Source organism: Protopterus annectens, chromosome 1.part1, assembly GCF_019279795.1.
Source record: "Protopterus annectens isolate FY-2018-M chromosome 1.part1, PAN1.0, whole genome shotgun sequence".
NCBI lineage: Eukaryota > Metazoa > Chordata > Ceratodontiformes > Protopteridae > Protopterus > Protopterus annectens.
Window position 1 is genome coordinate 1,977,115,662 of NC_056726.1, and position 25,571 is coordinate 1,977,141,232.

A 25,571-nucleotide genomic window follows, 5' to 3' on the forward strand; every position below is an offset into this window, starting at 1 on the left:
TGGTGATTGTTTCGAAGAAGTCAACCAGGTTCAAAAGGCAGGATCTGCCCTTGACAAAGCCAAACTGGGTAGGATCTAGTGTCTGTAGGTCCCCAATGTCTTTGTTTATGAGCCCCATGATGATCCTCTCCATAGCCTTGCAGACTAAGCTAGTCAGGCTTATGGGGCGATAGTTTCCAGGGTCCGTAGAGGCTCCACATTTGTGGAATGGGACCACTGTTGCTGTACGCCATTCTTTGGGCACATATCCTGTAGTGAGGCTGAGATTGTATAGCTGTTTTATTTGAGGGATTAGTTCCTCTTGGAGTTCATGTAGGACGCAACCTGGGACGCCATCTGGTCCCATGGAAGCAGTGTTTTTTGCTTTGAAGAGGGCAGCCTTCACCTGAGCATCAGAGATGTCTGGGAGGCAGCACTCTGCCGGGATAGATACTTGCTCTTTTGGGGGGGAGGGGGTGGAGAAGTTTGCACTGAACCTGTCTGCCAGGATATTGGCGATGTCTGTGGGCTCGGTGTATTTTTTGTCATTTAGAATCAACTCAGAACAAGTCTGGGAGTTGCATCCCAGGTTCCTAACATAACTGAAAAAAGCCTTATGACTGTCTTTGGTGTCCTGTGCAATTTTTCTCTCGAAGCTGGCCTTGGAGGATTTTATGAGGGATCATCATTTTTTGCTAGTACTGATCAGAGATGCCTTCCCTATTAGGGATTTTGCTCTATCATGTAGTAGCTTCCTCCTTCTGTTGTACAGTTTATTTATGGCAGGGGTCCACAAGACTGGATGCCTGCCTTTGGATGATTGGGTCTTGGTTTTGTTTGGGATAGCATGATCCATGCGTTCCTGGAGATGTCCCTAGAATGCGTTTATATAGGATTCTGCAATTTGGGCCCTAGTTTCCACTGGCCCTGGGGCCTTGAAGGATTCCACTTCAGTTTTGAGAAGTGAGAAGTTCGCTTTTGAGAAGTTTTTCACTGTGGTTTTCTGGGCTGGGGGTGGGGTCGGGATGTGGACATCCAGTGAAATTAATTTATGGTCTGATCTTACCAATGAGGGATATACTTCTGGTGTGGCGCATAGAGTCCCTATGTTGGTAATGATCAGGTCTAGTATGTTGTCCCCTCTTGTGGGAGTGGTGACTAGTTGTTCCATAGCATTTGAGTTTATAATTTCCAGGAACCTTTGGGCTAAAGTGCTGGGGCTTGAGTAGTGCTCCCAGTCAATGTTTGGGTAGTTGAAGTCACCCAATATAATGGTGTTCGGAGAGATCTTTATGTTCCCCAATGTTTTCTGGAAAACCGAGTGGGATTCCTGACTTTGAGAGGGTGGTCTGTAGGATGCTATAAACTGAAAAGCAGTCTTGCCCACTGTTAGTTGCACATGGATGGTCTCCGATACTTCGTGCAATGCCACTAACCTGGAGGTGTGGATATCCTTGATAAATATGGAAACTCCCCCTCCTTTTGTGGTTCGGTCCGGGTTTTGGGGTCGAAAAGCATGATATGAGGTATAGCCTGGTAGTGCTGGGGTGCTCTCTGGAGCCTTGAACCAGGTTTCTGTCACTGCACAGATATCGATGTTCTCCATACTGAGGAGAGCTTCGAGTACAAGCATCTTGAGGTTAAGATTTCTGGCGTTAAGCAGCATTACCCTTAGTTTCTTGTTCCTTGTACTGTCTATGGTGATGGGTTTGACTTTTGAGCCTTGCCTAAAAAGGCACTATGGGGGTGGCAAGAGCCTTTGCCAATATCCGAAAGCCCAGTGGTGACAGGTGCAAGCCGTCTCTAGCGAAGCAACGTGGCTTGTCGAGCATGTCCCAGGCTGACAGACACTGGATCCCCTTTGAATGACACCAAAATTTTAGCCAATTGTTAAAATCGATCATTTTGTCTTTGTACTGTGGCATCATTCTAGGTGAGGGTAAGATGCTGCTCAAGGTCAGGGTCATACCAGCCTGGGCCACATGATCAGAGAGCTCCTCTATGTCTCTTTTCATGTAGTCCAAGGAGGTACGTCTCAGGTCATTCATTGATACAATAGATCATGTTAATTATCCAGTCATCAGGCAAGGCTTGGCATTATAAAATTTCATATGACTGTACTGCAATGAGACTTGTCCACCGAACAAAATGTATAGTAATACTTTACAAGACTCAAAATTAGAAGAATTTAACTGAATCACTAGATAACTGTTTGGAACTACTCACTTTTTAAGTGATGTACTGCAAATAAGGAACAGTAAAACTGTAATGATGAAAATATTGACATGCTTACCATTTACCTAGCATACAGATGCAAATGCACTAGATTATGAAAATGTTAAAATGCACTAGCAAATGAGGGGCATCTGTCACTGCTGATTAAAAGCTGTTTGCTTCACTGTACACAGTATCTCCATATTAATTCCCTACGAAAAATGGCAAATACATTTAACTGATATATATATCTATATATATATATATATATATATATATATATATATATATATATATATATATACGGGTCTACCTGAGAACACCGAAAGATCTAAATGCCGATGACAAGAACACAGACACCGGAAGACTGACAATGGAAATAATCGACAGTTCAAAATCCCGATGCTGAAAACGCCGACATGTGAAATGAGCGCGACTGTGTAAGTATGCGATAGTGACGGACTTTAGTGTTAGGCTGCAGGTAAAGTAAGTGTGTATTAGTAATGAACTGTAGGGTAAGGGTGCAAGTAAGGTAAGTGTGTGATAGTGACAGACTTTAGGGTTAGGTTGTGGGTAAGGTAAGTGTGCGATAGTGACGGCCTTTAGGGTTAGTGTGCGGGTAAGGTAAGTGTGCGATAGTGATGGACTTTAGGGTTAGGATGCGGGTAAGGTAAGCGTGCAATAGTGACAGACCTTAGGGTTAGGGTTTGGGTTAAGGTTAGTGCATAGATAGTTGTGTATGTAAGGTTTAGTGTAGGTTTGTAAGGTTTTTGGTGTGCTTGCGTGTTTTTTATGTAGGTACTGGGTAGGTTAATGGGATGTGTGAGTTATGTGGGTAATGGCGTTATGGGATGTTGCGGTGTAGTGGGATGTGTGTGATTTGGTGGTACGTTCTTGTTTATGTTTTAGTTGTGATAATTTAGTTTATGTGTGTAATTTTGTGTAGTAGTGTATAAGAATGCTTGGTGTGGTTTACATTGATGTTTTTGTTTGTGTTTTGTGAGTCGGTGTTATGGTGTTCGGTAATGTGGACTGTCGGTATTGTGTGCTTTCAGTGTTTTGGTGTCGGCGTTTTGGCTGTCAGGTTTGTGGTGTGTCGGTGTAATGTAGGGGATCCATATATACATACACACGCACACACACCACCATGCTATAGATGCCACACTGGAGAGATTGGGAAGAGGGGAGTGCAAATAAAACATCTCATCACTCAGTTTTCCTTTGGAGTACAAATCCTGTTACACTAACTTAACATTATTTTTGGTCATGCCTAAGTGAAGGTTCAGTCTAAAAGATAAATATTGCTAACAGGCAGTGATGCTCACTTCCTAAAATATCCAGTGACCACAGTGGAAAAGATGTGTTGGGTGTGTGTGTGTTAATGGGATGTGCTATTCTTTTTAAAAGAATAGTCACCCACAATGTCTACAAACTGTGCCTGAGAATACAAAAATAATTTGAAGAATTAAGTATCATGACAATAAAAAAAAATTGTGTGTGTTTTTAAGCATTTTCCCACATATGCTTATATTTCTTGTACAACAGTTACTTTTGGTTTGATTTCTGGAGACTACTTACAGGTTAATGTGACTGGTGAATACTGACTCAGCAAAAAATGAGTACAGATGCAAAACAGTTGTTTAAACACCTTTATTAAATTATTACTTAAGATGTAGGCAGACATACAGTAACAAAAAAGAAATCAAATTGTATTTGCATTTTTTATATTTACATGCATTATACATCTCATATCTTTTTTCCTTGTGTCATCACTCCATCATTAGATAAATTGCTGAATTCCTGCCTTTCTTTTTTTCTTGTATCATCACTCCATCATTGCATAAATTGCTGAATTATTGTCTTGCCTTAAACCTCACTCCTCCCTCTGAACATTATTCTGCATGTATTGTTCCCACAATTTCCATTTTATTTCTATGTAGTTTGCTGTTTCCCTTTTCAAAAGGTCCATCTTCCAATTCTTTATCTCTTTCTTAATACTCAACACTTGGCAGTTGCTTTAGACTTTGATTTCCATTTTCTAATAATTGTTTTTTGGCAGCCAACAGAATTAAATTTAATAAGGCCTTACTATGTCTGTGCAGTTCAGATTCTTTGTCTCAGCTCAGAAGAATTGTAGCAATTTGCACACCCAATATTTCTGACAGAGTACTCTAATTACACTCCCAAAACATATGTTCCAAGTTACCTCTTTCTTCCCCATCACACTTACCACATTTGCTATCCACCCAAGAAAATATTATTTGAAGTCTAATTGGAGTATAAAAAAATACCTGTGCAAAAAATTCCGAGCAAAGATCCTAAACCTTCTGGACTTTGTTGTGTGTTTGGGAGTCATACATATGTCCTCCCATTGTTCTCTTGTAAATTGCTTTTCCAATCTATCTTTCCAAAATTTTCTAACTTCCTCTGATTGATTCTTTTAGTGATCATGCAATATTTTATATGCCTTACTAATTATCCCTTTTTAAATATCAATTTTTGGTCTGGATTCAACTAAAAACTCTACCAGAGCAGGTCTTTCACTTAAGATTCCTCTATCCCTTTCTTTTTGCCTGTACACTGATACCAGTCCCTGGTAGGGAGGACAGTCTCTAGTCTGCAGTCCAAACATTTTCATGGCCTCATCCAACTCTATTATCTTTCCTTCACTAGTTATTTGCTCCCAATACCTTGGTTCCTTTGCCAGTTTTCTCCAGTAAATTTGGTACTTGCGTATTATCGCAACCAGATTTCTGAAGTTGCAGAAATGGTTGTATTTCTCAGAAAGGATGCCTGGTAACCTAACAACGGGAGGGTACAGTCTTCTGTACTACTGTGTGACAACGGTTTTCACATTGGAAGAGGAATAATATGAAAAAGCCTCTTCCAAGAGAGCGTCCTCTCCCAACCTAAACGTAGGACCGGTGCTTCGCAATTAAGGTTACAAGTCATAAAAGGCAGCACGTTCCCAAACCAGACAACTGGACCCTTCCAAAGCCCTTTAGGAATACACAGTGCCATCTGTGATTGTGAAATTTCAAAGGATTATGTGTGAATCATTCATCATTTACAGCACTTCTGACAAGCAATGTAATTGGTTCTGATTAACAGAGGTATGTCTGTGAAGCGAGAGAACGGTTACCACCCTTGGACCAGGAGTCCCGTTAGGGAGAAAGACAGCAGTCCATGAGGGATCACTGTCCCGTTACTTAGTAGTGGTGCCAGATACCTCTTGTTTGGATGAGTACTGGGCAGTAACAGTTACATGGAATATTTCTCACTGACTTCCCTTTGCTGAGGTTGTGATCAGGAATAGCGAAATTGTGATGCACTTTAGCACTGTGCAGTTCATGGAAGAAATGAGACCCCCCCCCCTCTCCAGGATCATGAAAATTGACCATTGCTCCTCTTCGTGCCTCATTGCCACTGTCAGCCACTTTTGCTTACTTGCTTACACAACCATTTCAAGGGTAAGAAACTCAGAAACAGTTTTCGTAGAAACACAACCATTTCTGCCACTTCAGAAATCTGATTGCGATAATACATAACTACCGTAAATTCTAGCCTCCATCTTGCCTGTTTTCTGTACCCCTACTTGTAGTCATCCCTTTTGGCAAAATCTCTTTCTTCCATTTTTGTGTTGACTTACTTCTTAGAATACTTTCAGCTACTTTATGAGTATAATACTCTTCATGGTTGCTATTATTCTTCTTAAGGATCTGTGTCCGAAATCCCTCTCTGTCTTTATTTCTTGAACGTCCCCACTTCATCATCATCTCTTTCCATTTTGAATTATTACCTTCTGCTTGTGTTTTGTATATGAGGCTTAACTATGCAGCTCTAAAATATCACATCATATCAGATAATCCTAAATCACCTTGTTGTATTGGAAGGATCAACTTATCCCACTTATCTCTTGCCCTGTTCCCCTCCCAGAAAAAATCCTTCAGCTCTTTATTAATTGTTCTCCACTACTTATCTTTTGGTTGATACAAATGTGCCTGAGCTGTATATAAAACTAAAGTGACTAAAATCATTTCACTGCTTGTATATTGCTATTCATATTTATAAACAATAGCTTCCAGTTTCTGTTTTTGTATTATCTTTTGTTTAGTGTCTTCCTACATATCCTTGGCTGCCATAACAGAAACTATTTTAATCTGTACTCCTAAATGATTCATCTTATCATGTCCTCATATGTATAGGGGTTGTTGAAACAATTCATGTGTGTACAAAATTTACAGGTATAGCCTTTGTTTTATCTTAATTCATTTTTATATCCTGATAAGACTTGAAACTCTGTCAAAATATTCCACAACACTGAGATATCTTTTCTGGATGTATCATATACTAAATAATATAATCTACAAGTAAAGCCAACTTTTCCTTTTTACCATACAAATCATATCCTTGCATTTCTGAGTCCCTTATTTTCTCTGCCAGTGACTCTAAATATAGTAGGGCATGTAAAATATTGCATGATAACTATAAGCAAATAACAAAGGGGAAAGAGGACACCCCTGTCTGGTTACTATGTTCAGACACAACTTTAATTAGAGAGGAACCCTGACACTTTTTCCTGCTTCAAATCCTTCATATATCCTCCTAATTAAACGTATAATTGTATCAGGGAATGCAAATACTTTCTTTGCGGTATTCATAAAATCCCAGCTTCTTGTATCAAATACTTTATCTGCATCAACACCCACTAACAATAGTGACATTTTGTTACATTCTGCTTCCCTCTGGATCATCATTGTTCTGTTAATGTTGTCAAATGTTTATCTTCCCTTCAAAAAACTACACTGATCCATATCTATCAATTCTGACAACACCTTTGCCACTAGCTAGTATAGACATAAAAATTTTATGATCATGGTTTAAAATTGAAATGGGTTTATGTGATGCCGGGTCTGATGGGTCATTACTGTCTTTAGGTAATACAACCACCACATCTTTCTTCCAAGATGTTGGTGCTTACCCTCCTTTTAAAATACTTAACGAAGGTACGCCCATTCACGCATGTCTCCACACAGAAGACGCTCTAGCTGAGAATCGAACAGGACAACATCTTACTCTGAGGTGACAACGCTACCGCAGCACCACCTATTAATTAAAATCTTTCAGATCTTTATCACTTTCTTCCCTCCTAACTTCCAAGCTTCCACAGGAATACCATCTGTTCCTTGAGAGTTTCCTGAAGATTGATTATACATCACCATTTTTATCTCATCTCCTCCTATCTTAACTGTTAGATGTTGAACCTCATCTACCTCTAACCTTGGCATAATATCTGTAATATCTGTACAGGATCTCTGGTTATTTTTTATGTATTTTTGTTTTTGTTATAGACTCCCTAAGTTTGGTGACAACCCTTTCTACTTTTTGTTGCCCAAGTTGTTATTATCAAAAAACAGTTGCTTAACAGCAATCTTTCCAAACTCATACATACTATCCATATAATACCTTATTTTATCATTAGCACTCTGCATTTGTGCCTCTTCTTGTTCTGTGTAATTCCCCTTATTTTGCAATACTTTAACCTTTTTTTTTAGCCCAAGTAATTCTGCTGTTTCTTAACCATATCTCTTTTGCTTTTATTTCTTCCAAGTTTTTTAAACTCCATTTCCATTTTATCCATATAGTTGTAACTTCTGGAGATATTTCTGTCTTCCCTAGCAACTTCTGAATAATTTCTGCTTCCTATCATTTTTTAAATTAAGTAGGTGGGAAAGTGCCAGTGTCTCATTTTTACTTCAGTACCCTTCATTTTTATCTTGGTTGGTTTCAGTGCATGATTTGAAATAGTTATTGGAAATGTGTCAAAACCTTCAATCAAATGCACATATTCCTATGAAATTTAATTTCTGTGTAGTCCAACCCAGTTATTGTACCTTGTGGAATAATATGTAAATTATGTCTGTGTTGTTACTACTGCATTCACATCTTCCATACCAAAGTATTTTCATAAATTCTTTAGAAATCTATATATTTTGTTATATTTCCCTTCTAGGTCCCCTGATACATCCAGACTATTGCATATCAAGTTCCAGTCCCCACCTATAAATAATATTCCCTGCTGAAAGCTAATTATTTTTCCTCAAAATTTTCTTAAGCTCCATAATCACAGTTTTTGGTGAATATAAATACATACCAGCATAATCCTTCTCCCTTGGCAATAACCCCTTACTATCACAAATCTATCATCATTGTCTTTTCCCCCTCATCTATCACTATTGGAGTCTCTCTTGCAGTTATTATAATTACTCCCCTTTTCCTTGATATTCTGCTAAATAGCCATCCTGAAAGCCTTTCTTTGTAAAAGTCACATACTCATTTCTTTCAAAGTGTGTCTGCTGCAGCATTGCTGTTTGCACTCTACATTTCTTAATATAATTCAACACTCTTTCCTTTTTTTGTCTATACATGTAAGGCCATTTACATTCCAAGATAATATAGATAGTGTAGCTGTTGTGATAAAAAAGCTGTTGTTCCACCTATTGTACATGTTAGATTTGAAGTAGTTAACTTCATTTGTCCATCAACCTGTGGGTTATCAGATCCATATCGGATCCGAGCCGGCAGCTTCCAACAGCTAAGATCCGAGCTCCAAGCTCCTTCCCCTTACCCATAATCCCCGGCTATCCCTTCCTGACCTCAGATCTAGTTTGCCGCAGTTCTCTCAGCAGCTTGATCGAACTTCCAGGCGTGGTAGTTGTGGATTTGTGAGAAAAATTTTTTTTTCCCTAGTTTAATCTAATTTTTGTGTGTGTGTGAGTTAGCATAGTTCCCCAGTAGCATTAACGTTTTTCTTTATCTAGTGATAGTTATCCGTTTTAGTGTTATTCCCTCCCCCTCGTGTATGCGTTAGGGTGTGTGTTTTGGGGCGTAGCGAGTGTGTGTTTTCTTTTGTAGGTATGGTGGAGGCACCCAAAACTTTCTTTTCAAAGTGTATCGAGTGTGGCCATAAGCTGTCTCCAGCGGATGGCCACACTCGGTGCGTTTTATGCCTTGGGGTTGAACATCTTTCCACCGGCTGCACTATTTGCGCAGCGTTCAACCCCAGGGCCCTCAAGGACTGGAGGTCAAAGCTGATTCTGGCAGGACTTCTGCCCCTGGACTCGGCTTCGTCCTCCGATCCCTCCGTGGCGCCACCTGCTATTCCCCTTCCCCTGGCCGGGACTCAACCTCCCACCTTGGGCCAGGAGGAGAGAGAAGCCAGAAAGGAAAAACGCCGTGAAAAGCACCACAAGCGGTGGGTCGAAGCTTCTGCATCGGCCCCGCCAGCCAAACGGGTTTCTCCTCCTAGGGCCTCCGAGTCTTCTCCTTCCGGGCTCCAATCTCCCCGCTTTTCACCGGGGCCGGAGGAGGAGGAGACCCGGTCGCCTTCGAGGTCATCGAGGCGGCACTCCCGGCCTGCCTCGGTGGCCTCATCAAGGTCTACCCGCAGTACGTCCGATGCAGACTTGGACCGGATGATGCGTAGGTTTCTCCAAGCCCAGCTGCAGATAGGTTCATAGGTTCATAGGTTCATACTAGGCTATCTGCCCTAGGGCATTTATAAGCCTAGTCAGAATGTGTTTGGCTTTCGCCACCCATTTTAATTTTATTTTGCTATGCCCTTTTTCAAGGTTAGTATACTGTGCCTCTGTCTAACAGTGACACAGAAGTGATACCCGGGGTAAACCTACGATCTGCCATCCACTCATCAAGATTCCTCTTGAAGAGAGTCAATGAGGGATTCTGCCTAACCTGGACTGGGATTTTATTCCAGAGTGAAGGGAGCCTCTGGGTTATGAATCTGTCCCTCCAGCATGTCCTATTTATTTCAGTGCTGAGGTACAAGTCTCTCGAGCGCGTAGCTCGATGGGATTTGGATTTTCTGAGGTGCAGCATGTCCATTAATTCCGGGTTGGACATGGCTTTATACGTCAGGCACAGATCGCCTCTGAACAGGCGGTATGCCACTGAGTAGAGCTGGAGTTTCTTTAACCGGGCAGCATATGGCATCTGTTTGAGCCCTTTGATCCTCTTCGTGAGGTACTTTTGGGGTCTTTCCAGTTGCTGCAGGTGTCTGGTAAGATACTTCCCAAAAGGGGCATTGTACTCAATTATGGGCCTGATGAGGGATGAGTAAAGAGGCATGATGACCTCCCCTGATCTAGATGTGAATCCCTTCATGATTAGGTGGGCTATATAAAATGTTTTTCTAACCACTTTGGCCACGTGGTTGTCAAATGAGAGATTGCTATCAGCTTGGGTCCCCAGGTCCCTAATTACTTCTTCTGTACTTAATGGATTACCACCTATGTGAAAATTTGTGGGCACTTTGTTTTTGCCAAAGAGGATGACTATACACTTTTTGGCATTTAGCTTGAGGCCATGGCTCTGGCACCAGTTGTCTGTTTTTATGAGGCCCTTTTGGAGGATGCTTGTGTCGGCTGGAGAGTTGATTATGGTGCCCAGTTTGCAGTCATCTGCGAACTTGGTCAGCCACAGTCCTTCCGTGTTGGCCTGTACCTCCGAGAAATATATACCGAACAAGAGAGGTCCCAGGACTGAGCCTTGTGGGACACCACTTGTAACTGGTTTGGAGTCTGACATGGCTCCAGCAATTCTAACCATGTGGGTTCTGTCCTTGAGCCAGTTTGCAATCCATCTAGTGACATAGGGGTTTATATTTAAGCTGGTGAGCTTATCTATAATGCCCGAGTGGGGTATTGTATCAAAGGCTTTTGCGAGGTCCAGGTAGGCTGTGTGGACCACCTTCCCCTCATCAATGGCCTTGTTGACTGTTTCAAAGAAATCAACCAGGTTTAAGAGGCGGGATCTGCCCTTAACAAAGCCGAATTGGGTAGGATCCAGTGTCTGTAGGTCCCCAATATCTTTATTTATGAGGTCCATGATGATCCTTTCCATAGCTTTGCAGACCAAGCTAGTCAGGCTTATGGGGCGATAGTTTCCAGGATCCGTTGAGGCACCACCTTTATGGAGAGGGACCACTGTTGCTGTACGCCACTCTTTGGGCACATATCCTGTAGTAAGGCTGAGATTGAACAGTAGTTTTATGTTTGGGTTTAGCTCTTCTTGGAGTTCATGTAGGATGCAGCCCGGAACACCGTCTGGTCCCATTGATGCTGTGTTTTGCTTTGGAGAGGCGGCTCTTACCTGAGCATCTGAGATGTCGGGGCAGCACTCTGCTGGGATAGATATTTGCCCTTTTGGTGGGGAGGGAAGTTTGCTGAACCTGTCAGCTAGGATGTTGGCAATGTCTGTGGGTTCAGTGTATTTTTTGTCATTTTGGACTAATTCTGGGCATATCTGGGAATTACCACCCAGGTTCCTAACATAACTAAAGAAAGCCTTGTGATTATCCTTAGTGTCCTGTGCAATTTTTCTCTCGAAGTTGGCCTTAGACAATTTTATGAGTGCCCGTAGTTTTTTGCTAATACTGATCAGTGATGCCTTCCCTTTTTGGGATTTTGCTCTATCATTTAGTAGCTTCCTCCTTCTATTGTATAGTTTGTTTATGGCTGGGGTCCACCAGACAGGACGTCTGCCTTTGGAGGATTGGGTTTTGGTTTTATTTGGGATCGCATGATCCATGCATTCCTGAAGGTGTTCATAGAATTGCGTTTATAAAGGATTCTGCGGTCTGGGCCATATTTTCCACAGGTCCGGGGGCTTTGAAGGATTCCACCTCGGTTTTGAGGAGTGTGAAATTTTTCACTGTGGTTTTCTGGGCAGGGGGTGGGGTCGGGATGTGAATATCCAGTGAGATTAGTTTATGGTCTGATCTTACCAGTGAGGGATACACTTCTGTCTGGAGCATAGAGTCCCTATGTTGGTGATGATCAGGTCCAGTATGTTTTCCCCTCTTGTGGGAGTGGTAACAAGTTGTTCCATAGCATTTGAGTTTATAAATTCTAGGAACCTTTGGGCTAGGGTGTTGGAGCTAGAGTAATGCTCCCACTCTATGTTTGGGTAGTTGAAGTCGCTCAATATAATGGTGTTTGGAGAGACCTTCATATTTTCCATGGGAGTGCTCCTGCCTCCCCCCCTCCGGGGGGGAGCTTGACCCCCTTTTTCACCCTGATTGCTCCTTCTCTGACCCACTACCGGGGTTCGGCGCCTTCATAGCCAGGTAGCATCGGAGCCGGGGGACTGTCGGCGTTGATAGTATCGGGTACTTCGGCGCCGACAGCACCTTCAAGTCTGTCAGGTGCATTTTCTTCGGATCCGAGCTCTTGGAGCCGAGAGCTGATCTTCGGATCCAGAGGTGTCAGCATGGCTTCGGCTCCATCTCGGTCAGAGCATACTGGCCCTTCAGATCCGACCGCGTCAGCGCCGGCTCTGATCTGCACATCGGATCCGAGGGAGGGTCTACTCTCGGATCCTAGGGAGAGCAGCTCTCCTTCGGCGTTCAATGTCATGGAGAGGGTTTTGTCAAGGGACTCCAGGCCCCTGGCTTCAGCTACGGCTCCACCCTGCACTCCCTCTCAGACAGGTCCGTCTTCCATCACCCGGCCCCAGGGACAGCCTGCTCAGACATCCCAGATAGTTCCCTTGTTGGAACAGGATGTGGTTGGTGAGGCCTCCTCAGACAGCCCCCCCGAGGAGGTCCCTCACAAATGCAAGTGCAAGAGGAGGCACTTGGACTCCCCTGAGTCCTTGACAGAGGACACAGGTTTGGAGGAAGGGGAAGGTTCCCCAAGGTCACCCCCCGAAGACGTCTCCTTCGGAGACATCATGGAGATGCTTTGGATCAGAGGGGGGTGGTCTGCCCCAAAACCTTCCTCTGATGAGTCTGTGTTTCTGGAGGCGTTTGAAGCAGGCCCGTCTACCTCTTGGGTGTCCCCTCCCGCCGATCCCCTGATAGACCTGATTACTACCAGGGCATGGAAGGAACCGGACACTGTGGAGCCCATTCCAAAGAGGCCGGACAAAATTCTCTGCCCCCCTTCGGACAGGTCATTTTGGAGCAAGGGTTGCCATGTTGGTGGTGGCTGCCACCAAAAGGGAACTGGCCCAGGAGAGTTCCTCGGTCCATCCTCCAGACAAGGAGTCTTGGACGATGGACCATCTAGGGAAGCGGGTGTTCGCTTCAGCCACCTTTTCTGTGAGGTCGCTGAACTGTATGGCACACGTGATACGGCTCCAGTGGGATCTTATCAAAGAATACGCTGGGTCGCCCCCAGAGTCCATGTTGGCGGAGGACAAGAAAGTGTACTGTACCCGAATGGCCACTCTCAAATCTATCTCCAATACCTCTATGCGGCTACTATCCCATGCCACGGAAGGAGCCGCTAGAGCTAGCGGAGCGGGCATCGTCCTATGGCGACAGGCATGGCTACGTCATTGTGATTTCGCGGAACCCTTTAAGGAGTCGTTCGCAAATGCCCCATTTGATGGTTCTGCCCTTTTTGGCAAGACCGTACGTGACACACTGGTCCAGAGCGAAAAAGATGGGAAGACGTTGTCTGCCGTCAGAGTCCGCTTATCTCCTCCCCAGGGGTCCTTCTCCAGGAACCAAAAGGGACAGAAGATGATGTGGTTCCGGAAGTATCAACAGTCCCGTTTCGCTCCGGACCCCTCGTCCTTCAGAGGCAGAGGAGGACAGGGTGGACGTTGCCCTAGAGGCAGAGGGGGCCCGAAGAACTTTTGGTCCAGAGAACCTTTCTCTGATCGGCCCACGCAGCAACCCTGAGGGGTTACCCGACTGCTCCACTCTGGAGGCAGTCGGGGGGTGTTTCTCGAGGCACCTGGCAGCTTGGGAGTCCATCACAACAGATCACTGGGTGCTTCAGATCATATCCAGAGGCTACAAGATCACTTTTCTCAATCCCCCTCTCAACCCCCGAAGCCTCCCCGATGACCCACCCAATCAAAGGGAGGTGGCAGCCGAGGAAATACTCCGGCTGCTAGAAAAAAGAGCAATCCAGCACGTCCCCTCAGACCAGTCCGGATCAGGATTTTACTCCAGGTTTTTCTTTGTGCCAAAAAAGATGGGGGACCTAGGACCAATCCTAGACCTGTCCTTCCTGAACCTGTCAGTAGCCAAAGAAAAGTTCTGGATGGTCACCCTTCAATCCATTCTCCCCCTTCTGCAGGAGAATGACTGGATGTGCTCCATAGACCTCAAGGATGCATACTACCACATTTTGATGGACAGACGATCCAGGAGGTTTCTCCGTTTCCGGCTGGGAGCCAGACATTACTAGTTCAGGGTCCTTCCCTTTAGTCTCACCACAGCCCCCAGGGTGTTCACCAAAGTGTTAACCATTGTAGCGGCCCACCTGAGACTCCAGGGAATTCAGGTCTTTCCGTACCTGGACGACTGGCTCCTGACCGCCCCCACCAGGCATCTACTTTGCACTGCCAGGGATTATTTTCTCCATCTAGCTCCCCGGCTGGGGATCACGATCAACATCGAAAAATCTTCCCTTCTGCCAACTCAGATTCTAGATTTCATCGGAGCCAGATTGAACACCAACCAGCTTCTAGCCTTTTTGACTGCGGACCGGCTACGAACTCTGAAACTCCATGTACTGGCCCTTCTACAATCCCCAGCTCCCCCTGCGGAATTGGTCCTGTGGGCTCTAGGCTCGATGGCGGCAACCATCAACCTACTACCCATGGCACGCTTAAACATGAGAGTTCTTCAATGGACCTTACAAGTCCAGTGGTCCTTGCTGCTACATCCCCTGAGCTTTCCCGTTCCTCTCAGCAGGGTGTGCAAGAAAGCCCTCTTATGGTGGCTCCAGTCCCCGGACCTCCAGAAATGGCGCCCCTTCTCTGTATCCCCTCCTCTAGCCACTGTGATCACGGATGCCTCTCACCTCGGGTGGGGGGGGGGCACTGCTTGGGCAGGACCGTCCAAGGCACGTGGAACCTTTCTGAGACCTCATTGCATATCAGTGTCCTAGAGATGAGAGTGGTGCTTTTGGCATGGCAAGCACTTTAAAGCCTTCTTCCCTTGGGAACAATTGCGATCCAGACAGACAACATGTCGGTCGTTTGGTATATCAACAAGCAAGGGGGAACCAGGTCCTATCCACTTTGTCGGGAGGCCATGAGAGTGTGGGAATGGGCTATGTCCACCAACCGCTTTCTCATAGCGACGCACATTCCGGGATGGTCCAACATCTTGGCAGACAAACTGAGTCGATCCATCCTGTCACCGTACGAGTGGTCTCTGAATCCGAAAGTAGCGAAGCAAATCTTCTCCAAATGGAGTCAACCTCATTGCGATCTTTTCACCTCTCCTTCGAATGCAAAGTGCAGCGACTACTTCGCTCTAATTCCCCCACCAGGGGAATCCCCCAGAGATGCTCTGGTGCATGTTTGGCCACCCGGTCTACTTTATGCTTACCCTCCTCTGCCCCTGATGCTGAACTTTTTACAGAAAGCCAGATGGTTGGGGAGCAGAATAATCCTCATTGCCCCATTCTAGCCTCATCAAGCTTGGTTCCCTTATCTTTGGTCTCATCTAGTGAATCCCCCATGGATTCTAGATCCCATTCTGGATCTGATCTCTCACCCATCATGCCTGTCAACCCCGAATTTGGACAACCTCAAGCTCACAGCTTGGTTGATCCAGTTCCAGTGATAGCTAGGACTTCCGGTATCTCGTCCCCTGTCAAGGCTATTCTAGTAGCCGCTCACAAGCCATCTACTAGAATAATCTATAATAGTAAATGGAAGCGTTTCTCTATTTGGGCGGAGCATCAGAACTTAGATCCCTTTACAGCTCCGTTGCCAGCAGTACTAGATTTTCTGTCAGGGCTATTCGACCAAGGTGCTAGCTCTTCTACGGTCAAAGTCCAGTTGGCCGCAATCTCTCATTATCATGTTGGCAGTGATCTCGGCCCTTTGACTTCGTCCAAATTATGTAAGACCTTCCTAAAAGGCACTTTCCTACTAAGACCTCCGGTAAAAGATGCAGTCCCTCCTTGGGATTTAACTCTGGTACTTCAGTCTCTAACAGCTTCTCCCTTTGAGCCTGCAACTTTGGTGGATCTGAAATACTTATCTTGGAAGACGGCATTTCTTGTTGCCATAACTTCGGCCAGAAGGGTCTCGGAGCTTCAAGCCCTTTGCGCCAAGCCACCATATCTGATTTTCCACAAAGATAGAGTCTCACTCAGGACCAACCCCTACTTTCTGCCCAAAATTGCATCTGAGTCTAATATCAACCAATCTATTAATTTACCAGTCTTCTTCTCAAATTATCAGAACAAAGGTGAATACAAGCTGCACTCTCTAGACGTACATAGGCAACTTAGATTCTATTTGCACAGGACAGCTGATCACAGGAAATCAGACCAGCTTTTTGTATCCTTTGCTAAGTCCTCTTTGGGAAAACCTGTATCAAAAGTCACATTGTCCAGATGGATTTCCCAATGTATTCTTTTGGCATATGAGAGTTCGGACCGACCTGCACCTCAAGGAGTTCATGCCCATTCTACTTGATCGATTTCTACCTCTCTGGCTTTTCGATCTAGGGTGTCGTTGGATGGCATTTGTTCAGCAGCCACTTGGGCTTCATCTCATACATTTATAAATCATTACAAGTTGGATATTGTTTCCAGAGAGAGAGCATCCTTTGGCTCTGCAGTGCTCCGGAACATCCTTCCATGAGGACCTCCCAAGAATCTAGCTGGGGACTTTGCCCCATAGGTTGATGGACAAATGAAGTTAACTACTTCAGATTTAAAAGTTATGTACTTACCATAACGTTCCATCTGAGTAGGCAAACTTCATTTGTCAGCAACCGTCCCTCCCTCCGTTCCCCCTAACCTATATGGATGTTCAAAGGACTCCTGCTGTCATGGCTGATTGTTTCCAGGTTAGAGTAGGGAGGTGGTTCTTGGTATCGTATGGTTTATGGATAAGCAAACTCAATCTGAGGTCAGGAAGGGATAGCAGGGGATTATGGGTAAGGGGGAGGAGCTTGGAGCTCGGATCTTAGCTGTTGGAAGCTGCTGACTCGGATCCGATATGGATCTGATAACCCATAGGTTGCTGACAAATGAAGTTTACCTACTCAGATGGAACGTTATGGTAAGTACATAACTTCTAATTTTTTGAATGTTTATTTCCAATACAGTTGCTTTTCTTATCCCCATTTGAACCTATGTCATGTTTTCAGTACTTTTTGTTTTAATGAAAACCCTCAAACAAAAACTGAGTACATTTTCACAACATCCCTATCCCCTCTTAACATGGAACACATACACAAAACTGAATACATCTTGATAAGGTGAAATTTTACCCTCTGGGTTGGAACAATTACCCCAAATTGACAGCAGCACCCACAGGCATTACCTACCCTAAAATTAAGATTACCCATACTAAATTGCATGCTGCAGTTTGTGCTCTCACGTACACTGATTGTTGTCTATTCTTTTCTTGTCTATATTCCCCTCCCAGATGTTAAAATAGCGTGTGTGCTTTTAGAAAACTTTAGCATTTAGCCCTAAGGAAAAGTGCACTGGATATCTTTAAATAAAAGTAAATTGTACACTGTTCAGTTAAATCCATTAAAGTATTAAGACTGCTTGAGAGACTGATATATCTTATTGACTTCCCATAATTTCAGACATTAGTTTTCATTGAACTGCTTGCCACTGTATCTTTAAATTTTGTAATTCCATCACCAAGGAATGTTCAGAACTCTCAAGATTCATTGCTTGCAGCTACAGACAGCTCTCCATGTAGAAGTAGTCAGCAATTAATCATTGTATGTTTATCTCGGAACAGAATGTACAGCTGGCTTAGTAGACTTCTTCACTCCCATTGTATATTTGCTGATGGGAAAAAAAAGAAACAAGCTAATATATTTGCAGATGCAAAAAGCATGGCATTTGTCATGGCTTTCACGATTTTGTCTTATATTTCAAGCTGACTTGCTTACAAAAACACTTCTTATAGTTTAAGCGAAGGGCATTAATCTAGATATTCACCCTTGTAAAAATAAGATAAAATATCTTAATTCTAGGTATAATATAATCAGTGTACTTTTACACCCCATCCTCACCGTATCTGTCCAAGATTACATCATATTAACATTAAACTTACCTTTTCCAGACTTTCTTCCCTTGTTATACTGTAAAGCCAATATTTCTTGCAACTAAACAAAAGTATATTTCACGTTAATATCTTTAACACATACAACTGTCACTAAGGGGAGACCCCCATTTTTAAAATTCCCCTGACTGCACACTTCACAAAACAACTTTACTATATATAACATGAATGTTTAATACAAGTACTGAGAATAAAAACTTTTTGCTTAGTTACTTTTTTTCCTTTTTAGTGTCCTTCTTAACATTAATGACATAAAGTCGGGTAGTTTTTTTTGTTTTTCTCCACAGTTTAACTGACTTGTCTCAGAATGCTCTGTTTGCCCTCGCTCCCGCTCAGGCTCACTCTGCCCCTCTTCCCTACCCCCATTCCCACCCAGCCCAGAATAGATTACCTTTATTGCTAACCACCCTTCCCCTCCCCTTCAGGCACCTCCCCTTCCTCCCAATCTCCACCATTTGCAACCCCCTCTGCCCCTTCTGCTAAAACCTTCCCCTTCCTCCTACACTTCCTACACTACAGTCATACCACCTACTGTACACATTCTTACCTCCCCATACTTATATGTATTCCTTTCATACAAACTCACTCCCCCCGCAATGTTACTATCTTTCCTGTTCACTCTCCTTCTTCTGTTCCTGTCCTACCTCTCCTCATATAATGTGCAAATTAATCCACTTTGTCACCCTCCAACATCTACTCATTACACCCTACATGCTGAAACACAATACTTTTCTCACATATCCTCCACACTCTTTCTACCAGCCCTATCTTTTATACCCTAAAACTAAGCATAAATATCACGTCTTACACTCTTCAAAACAACCTTATTCTACCCTTGCATTACATTACATCTTTCTGGTGATATTCATCCATATCCTGGAACTCACTGCAACCCACTTTTAACCTCTCTAATGTCACAATCAGTATCCCAGCGCTGTAACTGTACCACAAAAAATGTATCGTTATTTTCTGTTAATATCCATAGTGTTCTCAATAAAGTCAGTGAATTTCAAAGTTGAGTAGCCCACTATTTTCCCAATATAATAACTATATCAGAAACTTGGCTTAAACCACACATCTCAGATAAAGAATTCCTCCCCCCCAGGTTGCAACATCCTATGTCTTGACAGAACAGCCAAAAAAGTGGAGGTGTCACCATAATATACTCCCACAATCTTACCCTATACCGCTTACCACTCCCTCCTCCTTCATTTCACCTTGCCAAACTCTTAACTGCCAACTGTAAACTCAATGACTGTAAAAATTTAACTATTGCTGCAGTATATATACCACAAGGGTGATAATATACCTATACTAGAACAAATCCTCTCCTGGTTTACAAATAACATACCCAATGAAACCACCTTACTAGGTGATGTAAACAATTGGCTATCCCTAATTTCAACCTGTCCAAGCTCCAGCACAAACATATATGGCTTCACACAGTTTATCTCAACTCCCACCCACTATAATAAACCAACAAACTCTACATCTATCACTGACTGGATTCTGTTTCCAATCCTAGCCTCTATCACCACTCTCATTCTCTACCTGACGCTATTAGTGACCACTCTCCTATCTGTGTTTAGAGATTTTCTCCACATCTCCCTAGGCCACATAAACTTAAAGAGTGGCGAAGACTAACCAGTTTCCATCCAGACTCTTTTAATAACATTATTTCATCTGTTAACTGGCCCTTCCTTTCTAACCTACCTATTGATGAAACTGTTCAACAATTTAATGCCATATTTCTAAATACACTTAACTCCCTTACTGTCCTCAAAACAAAAAGAGTAAAATCTCTATGTTCTCCCTGACTTACCCAGCCTACACACTCCCTAATGCAAAAAAGAGATAATGCCTGGGCACTCTGGACTAAGACCAAACTGTCCACTCACTACAAACATACTTGGAACTACATAATACCACCAAAAAACATGTCAACATAGACAAAATACTTTTACCATAAACCTCAAACTGTACACGATAGCAATCCCAAAAAGTTTGGAATGCTGTTAATCAAATCTTATACCCAGGAAACCCTTCCACTCCTAACCCCTGCCCTAATAATACCCCTCAGGAAACTGCTCACATTTTTAATTCTTACTTCATTGATACAATAAGTAAACATATGAAGAATTCAAACTCCACTGAACCCTCCAGTTCTACCATCCTTTCTAAACTCAACAATCCCTTCACACTAAAAGCAATTCCTACAAACTACATCAGAACTTCTCCTCAAACTAAAACCCTGCTCCACATCAGCAGATAACCTACTCTCACTCTTCCTTAAGGCAGCTACCAACTCTATAGCTTATCCCATTCCCATCCTTGTAAACCATTCAGTAAGTGGATCCACAGTTCCCTCTCTGTGGAAACAAACAATTCTATAGAATACCCCTCCACAAAGGTGGAATCTTTACTGAACCTGCTAACTATCGGTCTATAGCAGTACTGTATCCTCTCTCAAGAATTCTTGGAAAATGTGTTCTTAAACAAATGCCAGATTGTCTTATCCAAAAAACCTACTCTCACCTACACAACATGGCTTCCACCCTCACCACAGTACATCAACAGCCGTCATCTGCTTCACACACTTTATTGCCCTGGTCTCTTTCTAGACCTCTCCAAAGCTTTTGACACTGTCTCTCACCCTATTATTCTTTCCAAACTCTCCCACCTCAGTCTTTTGACTGCTACTATTTCCTGATTTAAGAGCTACCTATCTAACAGACAAGAAGCTGTTAAATGGCTCTCATCTCTATCCCCTTCCTCCCCATTAAGACAGGAGTCCCTCAAGGATCAATACTTGGTCCCTTATTTTTCAATATTTTTATAAATCACCTTTAACTCCTGTCAACAATCATCCCTTATACAGTATACTGGCAACTCCACAGTTATCACCACTTCAGATTCCCTCTCAGCCTACATACCCTTACACAAAAATCATTCAACCTTATTGAAAAATGGCTCTCCAATAACCAAATCATGCACAACCCCAAAAAGACTAAACTTCTACTTTTCCTCTCCAAAGCACTGTTCCACCACAAATCCACATTCACCTTTACATCCCTTAACAATCCAGTTATTATAGTCGAAATCCATACTAAGCTTCTCGGTGCCATTGTAGATGACCAACTTAAATGTGACCTTCATGTGTTCCATTGTATCAAGAAAGCCCATAAAAATAAGCTTACTGTATATAAATAAAAAATGCCTAAGAAATGAGTCAAGACTGACACTTGCCCATGCTTACCTCCTCCCTAATCTCATCTATACTTCACAAATCGTAACTAACTTACAATCCATTCTCCTCACTAAACTTGAAACCACCTATAATAAAGTACTAGATTTGCTTCGAACCAGCCATCTAAATCTCATCACTGTCTAGCTCCCAAGACACTAAATTGGTTAGAATTCCCTCACTATCTTCTAGTTTCTCAACTTACGATCATCCTTTCCATCCTGTACAAACCCTCCTCCCGCCATTATTTCTCCTTTTTAGTCTCCCTCTATACTCCCCCTAGAACTCTTAGGAGCTCTAATCAATATCACAGTCATAGAAATTTATAAACCCAAAAGATCTTCTGGACAAAAACTGTATATCTAATTACTGGCCCTCTCATGGAACAAGCTTCCCATGTCCATAAGAAAAATAAACCAGACTCACAAATTCAAAAAAGCTGTAAAAGATTACCTAAATACTACCTGGACATGTCATTGTAAATATCCTCACTGAAGTCATTACCCTCTACCATACCCTACTCTTCCCCCTTGTCTTATTCTCCATTTATACATTGTCTCACCTCCTACCATATCAGCTCCCATTTAGCTCATCCCATTCCTTATTCTGCTCCTCTGTTCTCTTCACTTAACCTCTCTTCTCACATAACCTTCCCTTCCCATCCTGACCACTTACTACTTACCTAATCCTTCTCTGATCCTGTTTCCCTACCTTAGTTCCCCATAGTACATATTCACTTTTCAGTTAATCTTCAACACTAACAGCAGTCCTCCTTATTTTTCTAACTCACCTGTTACTAACAGGATTGTTACCCTGCACTCTATTTTAATAAGATATATATATATATATATATATATATATATATATATCTTTAGTTAAATAATATGACAAGACTGAATTTGTATTGTTTTTTGTACCTCTGCTCAAATGAAAAGACTCTGTAAAATAGATGTGCCACAATTTTCTACATCTTTAATGTTTGTATACAGTACTATTGTATTGACTAACTTGTATATTACTGTGGAGCTTTTCTCCCCTGGCCTCCCCTGAAAAGGGGCTTTAGCTTAGTCGGACTATCCCGATCAGCAAATATCAAATAAAATAAATAAAAATAAAATATATTCTTTACAGTCCACCCACAAGTTTAACAAAGTCAACAAAAGTCCAATCTTTCTCAGCCACTTTTTTTTTGCACAACCGTATTTCACAGATGTGATTGATGCTTTATAGTCTGCTATTTATTTATTAATTCAGTGTTGCTGGTCTTCTTCCTGTTCATCTCCCTCTCCTAAAACCAGACTTTGTTTCACATCCAAGGCACTTTTGATTCTTCTAGTCAACTCTTGGGCTTCTTTCTGTCCCTCAAGCATTTTCCTTGGGGACATTTGAAAAAATTTCACTTGCAAAGTCTGTCTCTGAGCTTTATTGGCAGAAGAATGAGAAGCAGAGTCTCTTTCTGTTTACAGGCTCATATTTTGCTGGATAAACTTTTATTCCTCTTTAGCTTGTATAAATGCCTTTGATCTTCCAGGAAAAAAGAATTCTGAAGACAGCTAGATACATCCGCTTGAATCTCACACCTGCCTCTTGACACTCCCTGAATACTGAGATAAATCCGCTTCTTTTCTCTGCATGGCGTACAGTGAATAATCATTTTCCACAAACATTCTGCTGTCTCCAGTTTTTATTACTTTTCCCTTCCACCACATTTTTGTCAGGTCAGTTCTTTCTGCTGGTATGATTGCATTTTTACTAATGCAGGTAGGTCTTGGCTACTTTCTCATGGCCAAGTTTAGAGCATACATCAACGAGCCCTTTAAATTAACAAATCCTGTGGTGGAATGCAATTCCAGTTGCTTATTTCTGCTTTCCTAAAATTAATACAGTCTGTTCCTTCCAGTTTTTTCTGTTACAGCAGAAAATCTCCTATTTTATCTGTGCACTGTGTCCTCTAAGTCCACCATTTCTTGAAACAGCTCTTCTTGAGAAGTCTCATATTCAACCAACCTTTTCTTCATTTCAGCTTCTAATTTTTGCAATTTTATCAGTTCATCTGATTAGCTAGTTAAACGTGTTATTTTTCAGCCTTTTGTTGTTTGAGTTGATGTACTCATTCAGTGTTTCATTTGTTTTAATCACCTCTTGAGAGTTCATTTAATTTATTTTTTTCATCTAAATTACTGGAAACCATCTCTTGTACCAAAGCTGAAGCTTGAACTGCTTTTTACTGAACAGCTGCAGGACTGTTCCCAGCCTGTGTTTTCTCTTCACCTTTTCTTGTTGATTTTCTTTTAGATTCTCTAAAATTTTTCTTTACTGGAATTTAGGCAGTGTCTTTACTAGCCAACAACTGAAGTTTACTCAAACTGGCTGTATCACCAGCTGTTATTTCTCTGTTTCATTTTTCATACTGGGAGAGCTGAAATTAAGCTGTTGATCAGTGTGCAGCTGTCTTGGAAGTTGGATGCAAAACAGTTTAAGAAGTAGAATAAAATTTAGTCTAGGATTCAGGGAAGAATCCCTGTGCTCACCTAAACTGCACCGGCAAAAAATTGCAGTTTAAGTAGATGCTGGGAGTTCAGAGACTTGTTTAACCACAGTGAAGAAGAACTCATTATCAGCTAATTTGCTGATCTCTGATTCAGGTGTAATTACCATCAGTGCTTAACAGCACTTTTCAGTGGTAATTATGACTTGTGACCCTTACAGTGCAATAGCATGGAGCCCCCATTCACTCTCCAACACACATGCAGACATTCATACACACACACACACACGCACACACGCACACACACACACACACACACACACACACACACACACACACACACACACACAAACCTCTGTGCCCCTCAGCTGCTCCTGATTGTACAGAACATCTCTCATTTTTCCTCTTATTTTTGCCCTGCCCCTTCCTAAAAGAAATCACTGAGGATGACAATCAGTCAGTAATAGCACACATTAGAGTTTCATATTTCTTATTGTTCAGAACATTCACCGTGATGCAAAACTTGTTGTTCCTGATTTTGGTTCTTCATTCCTTCATAATTTCTGGCTTGTCCCTGAATCTTGAGTAAAGAAGTTGAGAACTGTACTGGCATCTGTTCAATCACTCACCCACAGAAATAAAGACATTTATACAGGCAGACACACACACACACACACGCACACACACACACACAATTCTCCACACACATATTTACTCACTGTACATGACACCCCTCCTCTCTCATTCTTACTCACACTTTCACCCATATACACATGCACACATATACATAAACTGACACATCTATGGAACCAATCCCCTAACCCATTAATGTGACCATCCAGGGAGACAAACACACACACACACACACACACACACACACACACACACACACACACACACACACACACACACACACACACACACACTTATATATACACACAGTCACCAAAGACCACTTGTAACCTTGTAGACATGCACACATGCTGCCATGCGCATGCACACACTCATATCACCCACCAAAATCTCTCTGCTAAACTCATGTAATCTAACCTGCAGCACATTCTGTCTCATTAGAAGTAATGTAAGCATGTGGAATTCTGGCCATGTTAAGTTTGCACAGCTGAGCTGTTTTCTGAATTACTCAGTTGTGTAAATCCCCTTCCTGCAGGCATTTCCAGGGAAGATTAACTTGGTTGATTAGGATAGGCTGCTCCCCTGGAATGCTTAATCAGCATGTAGCTTAGCTGTGGAAATGCCCTCCACAGCAATTCTACTGACCATGTAGAATCACTGAGGTCAGCCTGCCATGACTCAGAAAAGATGTCTGCTGGTAGTTTTCTGCCTGTGTTAGGGCTTATTGCTGACAATAGCCCTTTCTGAACCCCAGCTTTATTTCTTTCAGCCTTGTACCTTATGGGCATGTCAAGAAGTTTGGAAATACAGTTGTTATTGTTAAAGTTGTAAAAACTCCTAATTTCTGTTCTTTGTTGACTCCTTTTTCATGTTGTTTTTTTTTTTTATTTATTTATTTTGTTTATTGAAGTGATGTGATATAAT

At 42.6% G+C, this 25,571-nt stretch overlaps 1 protein-coding gene across 2 annotated transcripts in view; it reads left to right on the forward strand.

Annotated features, from left to right (window-relative positions):
* LOC122813124 (phosphofurin acidic cluster sorting protein 1-like) overlaps positions 1-25,571 on the forward strand; it is a 3,500,289-nt gene that overhangs the window by 662,399 nt on the left and 2,812,319 nt on the right. The window lies entirely within an intron of this gene.